A 7,320-nucleotide genomic window follows, 5' to 3' on the forward strand; every position below is an offset into this window, starting at 1 on the left:
AAAAAAACTCTGTTCCGGCGGATGGGCCGGCCAGGGAAGCACTCACAAAAAAGCCTTTCTGCCTCTCACTGTCCTCCCAGGACAGGGCACGTGCAGAGCCCACCATGGAGAGCCTGCCAAGGCATTTTAAGGAGGTACCACCCTCACTGGAGATGCAGTGACTGGGCACAGTTCCCAGGCAGCCCACTATGAAGTTTGCTTTGTATTACCTTGTTTTATTTCATAACCAATCAAAATCACCTCCAAATTTTTGAATACCACTGATGTTCCTGCCACTCTGGCATTTCTCTTTTCAGTTCAACCCCTGAGCAACCCCTGTGCACTCACCTGAAGTAAACACAGAGTCCCTAAATCTGGATGAAATCCTGCCAAGCCACGAGGAGCATACACAATGTGGATGTTTGGTAACACTTACACTCCACCACAGGAGTGAAACAGCCCTGGCTTGCTGCACACGTGGATCACCATGCACATCTCATTATCACACAGAATTACAGAATAAACTAGGTTGGAAAAGACCTTTGAGATCATTGAGTCCAGTAAACGCAAGAGAGATGGGGATACTGGTTATCCGGAAAACTCCAAACTGCCATCAGTCCAGAGCTGCAAGACAACAGCTGCCCACATAATTATCCTATAATTGTGTTAGCTCCTGGAAACTGGCTATTGACAAGGCTTCATCTCAGCAGTGAACCCAGGGGAAGCCACAGCAGAGCTTTTCCAACTGGGCTTCCAACTGGAAGGACATCATGGACAGAACTGTCACTGCCTTTGCCACAGCCTAGCACTGAGCTTCACCCAGGGGAAACTTCTGCTCTTCTGTGTCCCACCAGTGCTGGGTCACTGTGGCCACTCCACTGCCCTTGGTAGTGGCCACGAGGAAGGTTCCCATGGAATTACAGTGGTTTGGGTTGAGAGGGACCTTAAAGATCAGCCAGTGCCATGGGCAGGGACACCTTCCACTATCCAAGGCTGATCCACGACCCATCCTGGCCTTGGACACTGCCAGGGATCCAGGGGCAGCCACAGCTTCTCTGGGCACCCTGTGCCAGGGCCTCCCCACCCTCACAGGGAAAAATTTTTTCCCAATATCCCACTCCGTCACAGTGAAGCCATTCCCCCTTACTCTGTCATCCTGACCCTTGTCCCCAGTCCCTCTCCAGCTCTCCTGGAGCCCCTTTAGGCACTGGAAGGGGCTCTAAGGTCTCCTCAGAGCCCTCACATCTCCAGGTGAACACCCTCAGCTCTCCCAGCCTGGCTCCAGAGCAGAGGGGCTCCAGTCCTTCCTTCAGGAACTGTATCCCTGCTCCTGCTCAAAGACTCACAGGGATGACTCAGAGCAGAACAAATCTCCTTATCACCAACTCTGCTGTGGCCTTGGGCTGTCTCAGGGTAAGGCAAAAGTCTGTCAACATCGATGCCTGCCCTACTTAGGATTCTCCAACTGCATCCTGTTTGTTTCAGGTACTTTGTGCCAGGAGGTCCAGTTTGCTGGACACCTGGCAGCAAACTTGATGGAAAGTCAGGGATGAGAGCTGCTCCAGCTTTTAGTTTTGCAAAAATCAACCATTTTTAAGCGGTGTGAGTAAATGACAAGATTTTACTTTAAACCCCACTCACACCCACACTTTGCTGGCTGCGAAAGTCAGGGCACATCCTGCTGCTCACACCACAGCCCAAAGTCTCTGGGACAAGCATCACATACTGCCCCAAAAACAAGAAAGGGCAATGCAGTTTTGGGTTTTTGGGAGCAAGAAGGGTTGACAGAGGGACCTGAATGATACAAGTGCAAAGGCCAGCAATGTCCCAGTCCAGATAAACACTCCACAACTCTGCACAAGTCTAAGTAAAAAGAGGGTTAAACCAAACTGACAATTTGCATCACCTGAAAATTATAATTTTTAAACTAGCCTAAGAGCCCTGGAGCAGGATTCAGTAATTAGGCCTGGAGTTTAATGAGATACTAGACTCCAACATCTAATACATTTTGAGAGAAAAAGTGATAAACACGAAGTCAGTGGCTGCAAACTTGCCAAGCTTCCCTCCTGACAGAGAACAGGAACAGAGGAAGGATATATTGCATCAAATACAGTTACCAAAGCTGGCAATATCTGGCAGAACCACAGGGGTTTGGGTTTTGTTTATGTCACTTTTAAAAGCAGTTTTTAAAAAGGTGTTTGTGAATCCTGCCAGTGCTCCCAAACCATTTTATACCAGAGAGTCTTGTCTCCGAAAGGCTCTGCTGATCATAGGTAGGGTAGAATCCAAAGGAGAAGTTTCCTCTAGTTTTTTAAGATCTAATTTAAAAGAGCAATTATCACTTCTCCCAAAGCAGGTGGTGAATGCCCATCAACCTTAGGGGAAGATGAAGGACTTGAGCCTGCACTGCCATCAACATTCCTACACTGAAGCCCTGGGTTATGGATAAGCACCTGGAACTCAAACATCAATTTTGCATTACACTGTGACTTAAAACACAGAGAAGGCAGGCTGAGGGCCTAAAGATGGGCTGGAAATGCTGCAGGATTCCTGCTTCCCCTCCAAAGGCATCTGACGATTCATGGAAACAAAAGCAGGGTCTCATGATTGGATTCTGGGAGCAGAATCACTTCTCTTGCCGAGAGCCAAGCAGGATCTTTAAACCACGCTCACAAGCAATGTCTGAGGCCCCGCACACACAGTCACAGGCCCTTTGAGGCCATGCCCAAGCCCAGAGCTGAGGCTGCGGCTTTCCCCTCCCTCAGTGCCAGATCCTTGCCACACTTGGAAGCACTCAGCGTCCTAAACAAAACCATCACAGCCATCCTGCAGGCACTGCTGCCGTGATTTAATTAATGATCCCTTCGTCCCTTGCTGGGAGAGCCCACGTCACCCTCAGATGCTATCACAGTTAGGGCCTCTGAGCAGGGACTGCTGCCAGGAGAGGCAGAACTGCCCTCCCTCCTCCTTCCCGTCACATTCCTGCCTCCCTCCCCCAGCCAGCTCCAGTATTTGTGTGGTTAAGTGTGGAAAACAACTTTTCCTTCCTTTTTTTTTTTTAGGAGTTGGGTTTTGTCTGGCTCAGCAAACTAATCCAAGTCATGCCCTGCCCACACAAACACCAAGAGCAGCACAGAGGAACAGGCAGGACCAGGCAGGGCTGCTCCTGGAGCAGCCCAGTCCCAGCTGGACATTCCAAGCAGGTTCACTGACAGGGGCAGTTCTGACACCAGAATCCTCCAGCTGCAGGGAAATCAGATCAACAGACTGATGGGACAGCTTAAAAAAGGTAAAGGGATGTAACCAGATAATTTCCATTACACACCATCACCAGAGGCAGCACTGAGAGCCCCAAGTGGGCTTAAAGTCAGGACTTCAGCCTATGCCCAACCTCCTGGTTTGTTTAGTTTTAGTGCTGGGTGGAGAAGAGGAGTGTTCTCTTTCCAGGAAAAGCCTGATTTGCATCTATTTTGTGTTCTCAGTGCTGGAAAAAAAAACCCCAACACTGTATTTATGTACAGTGAAAATAGAAACTTTGACATCAGAAAAGAAAAACCACTTGCTAACAGAAACCAGAGTGGAGGGAAAATCCATGAAATGTCCACTCTCCTGCTAAAGTCTGATTATATTTTGGACAATATTGGCTTTTCACCCATCTATTAACACCGTGGTGTTAATTAATAGAAAGGTCAGATCAGTGGCAGGCAGGCTCATAACTGCATCTGCTCACCCTGGATCTGAGCTCAAGCGAGCTGCTTTTAACACTGGCACTCTAAAGCAGCACTGAGTTTCTCTCCCTGCTGTAATCTTCATACTGAGACATCACTTGAGCTTTGGGTTCCAGGAGAAACAGACCCTGGCATTGTTATACCCAAGGTAGTCAGAGCTCAAGGAATTAACCCCTTGGTCCTCTGTGTGCCTGTGCTATTCCTCTGGCAGCTCAGCTTTGCGTGATCAGGCACAGCCACAGAAAAGCACAAACACCAGAGCAGCAGCGATTAGGATCAGCTTAAACTGCTCTGAAGCTGAACACTGAACCCTAGAGCTCCAGAACCCTTGGAATAGATGGAGCAGCTTAGTTTGTACCACGAGGTTTGAGCGTTGAGAAAACATCCCAGATGAAACAACGCCACGGACAAACTGGAGCGGAATAAAAGGAGGCAGCAGCAGCACGGGGCTCCCAGACAGGCTCACAGCTGCACTCTGCTTATGTTAGAGCAAAGTTTATTTTCAGGGCAGATGTAAAATGCAGTGAGACACTGGCTGATCAGTGCTCAAATCAGTCGGTACTGCTGCTGCTCCTGTAAATTCACTGAGAGGAATAAATCCACTACTCGTGAGGTAGAGCAAAAGTGCGGGAGAGCCTCTCAGAGGGGTGGGGTTTTCAAAAGATTGAACATTTCCATGAGAACACAAAACGAAGCACAAGCATAACCCAAGTTCCTCCCAGAAGAGGGAAGAGTAACTCGCCTGTTTTCAAAAAACCCTCCTACTGATGATTAATCTTGATAGCTTTTCATCCCATGGACAAAACATGGCAAGCACATTAAAGCCGTCACTGCTGGTCTCCCCAGCACACTCAGAACTTTTCATGCAAGTTGAAAGCCTCCCGTGCCAAGAAACAACACAGACTGAGGAAATTTCTACTACAAAGCTCCTTATTATAACCTCAGAATTTCCTGAGTTGTCTGGTTACACAGCCTGGATACCCTAAATGCAGATCACGAAAATACACATCTAAAATGAGTTGATAAATTAACAAACCCCTGCATATGCCTGGGGCAGGCATGGGAACCAGAAGCCTCTAAGTTTCTTAGATTTAAGCTTTCCTTAGACTCCAGAAGTGCTGCAGGAATGAGTGAATGAGCCTTTGGAAAGCAGCTCACTTGGCACCTGAACAATCACTCAGTGTGCTGGGGAGCAGAGAATGTTTCCTCAAGTGTGCCAGACACCCGTCTTCCCTCTGGGACAACAAAAACGCCATTCCAAGTTTTCCCAAGGTGGCTTTAAGCTTCCAGGTAAGTTCCCTGCCCCACTGTATCATCTTCTTTTGGCTGTCCCGCAGCAGCTTCCAGGAGCATCAGTAGCACTGCCCAGCTGAGATCACAAATGTGCACCATCCACAGGAGATCCTCAAGGAACAGGGACACGCAGCATCTCCAGAGGGAAGTGATTACATCTTGGAGAACTAAGCCTAGGGATTCTTCATATTTAATTTTTTAAAGGTTGATCCAACACTTAAACAAAATAATCTCTAGCTAATTATCTTTTGTTCAGGTTTACTTGAAAGCATTCCAACTATATCAAAGTATTTCCGTTAAAATGACAGACTTTCACATCTAAAACCAATACATTTTTATTTTCAGTTAAAATATGGATTTAAGTGACCTTGCATCAAAATCGCATAGATTATGGATTATAAACCAGCCTGAAGTCAGACAGGGAAAAATCCAGTAACTGCCTATAAAAAAATGCAATTTGTAGGAGCTCAGCTGATGACTGACAACTTGAACTCAGGAAAACTGAGTGTGTCCTGAAGGGAATTCACTTCCCAGCAAGGCACAGACAATCAGCTGCCTTAACTCACAGCCCAGTAAGAACAGTTGGCCTCTCAGCCCCAGAAATGGAAAAAGAGAAATCCATCCCTACCCTCCTCCTATTCACAGCTCCTTAATTACTCCTCAGGATCCTGTGCTGCTGCAAGCCCTCAATTAGTCTGACCCAGAATCCTGCCGGTGAATGGGCAGGTTTTTCTCCTTCCTCCACCTCCAAGGAAATTTAATCCCTCCCCTACCCGAGGTTCTGAAGGGCAGCAGAGAGGGAGGGAGGAAGGGAGGGATGGATGGCATTACAGTGGAGCGAGACAAAGACCTGAACAGAAAGTTTAGAAGTTCGAGAGGCCCGGTGTAACCCAGAAGATGAAGAAACTGCAGAGACATATTTTAGTTCTCCTCTCGAGCTCATTACCAAACTAGGCCAAAAACCACAGCACAGACTCACTTACTAGAACTGTTGCAATGTATTTGATTTAGAACTGACTTGGTTAAGCACGAAGTCAGGCTCTGCTGAGGTCCTCTGACACATCCTTGAGCCCTTGTACACTGGCTCCATCCACGTCACACAGGGAAGTTCTAGAGTGTGGAAGGAGGCTTAAAGTGCTGACTGAAGTAGTGACATGAAACTCCTAAGGGTAATTACTGCCAATTAACCCTTGCTAGACGTGTGCTTGCAGCTCCCTGTGCTACAGGCAAAGCCACTCCTGCTCCTGCACAGAGAGGGCGACATCCGCACAGAAATCAGGATGTGCTTTCCTGAAAACTTTTGGTGACCATGCTAAAACACACAAGAAGTTTGTTTCCAGAGCACTGGAATACATAACCTGACAAGTGCTTTATCTCCAGACACACAGACACATCAAGCACTGCCTGGAAAACACAGCCAGACCTGCCCAGGGAAGCCAAGTTCCACCTGGGAAACACCAATTCCATTCATAAGCTTTAGGAGTGTGTGTGGAAGAGCCTCTTGGAGGGGACTGAGGAGTGGGAATAAACCCCAGAACAAATACTGTTTCTAAAAGAATGAATATTTCCTTGAGAACACAAAACGAAGCATAAGTACAACCCAAGCTCTTCCCAGAAGAGGGAATATTAACTTGCCTGTTTTCAAGAAACCCTTTTCATGCTGGCCAATTTTCTCCCTGGAAGTTCTTCATCCCACGGACAACAAACACCACACACATCAAAGCTGTAACTCCTGCTCTCCCCGACACGCTCAGAACTTTTGGTAAGAGCTAACAAAAATAAACATATCTAACTAAACCCTTACATTAAGCAGGGTTCTGGTAAAGAGTTTTGTTGGTTGGAATTAAAAACCACCACCAGAGCAAATCAAGGCCTGATTCCACGGTGCTGCCCTGCTTTTCCAGCTGCACCCAGTGCCGGGATATTTTCTTGACCTCTCCCCAAAGTGAGATGGGCAGGGGACGGGAAGGGAACACCACGGAGGAGCCGAGCGCTATCGCGACATCGGAATCACGAGGCAGTGACGCGACACCCACACGGGGCTCTCCCCACGAGGGAAGGGGAAGTGTCCCTCCCTTCCAGAGTGAGGAAACACGGCTGGGGCGTAAATCCCGCCGGGAAGGGCGCTGAGGCATAAAATAATGGCAATAGGTACAACTGAAAGGCACCAAAGTATAAACGAAAGGCTCCGGGTGTAAAATAAAGCCGCACAGACGAGTCCGCGCCGCCCAGGGCGCTCCCGACCTGTTGCCCGGGTTCGGGGCGGCGCGGCCCGGCCCCCGCCCCGCTCACCGCGCTTGTTTTTGGTGCCGTGCTTGCG

At 48.3% G+C, this 7,320-nt stretch overlaps 1 protein-coding gene across 1 annotated transcript in view; it reads right to left on the reverse strand.

The window, feature by feature from the left end:
* Positions 1-7,320, reverse strand: part of CHMP4B (charged multivesicular body protein 4B) — a 20,582-nt gene extending 13,262 nt beyond the window's left edge. Inside the window, exon 1 of the mRNA XM_008634348.1 lies at positions 7,293-7,320. The gene's annotated coding sequence lies outside the window, so the exon portion shown is untranslated. The remainder of the gene's footprint in view (positions 1-7,292) is intronic.

This window comes from Corvus brachyrhynchos, unplaced genomic scaffold (assembly GCF_000691975.1).
Source record: "Corvus brachyrhynchos isolate BGI_N302 unplaced genomic scaffold, ASM69197v1 scaffold125, whole genome shotgun sequence".
Lineage (NCBI taxonomy): Eukaryota > Metazoa > Chordata > Aves > Passeriformes > Corvidae > Corvus > Corvus brachyrhynchos.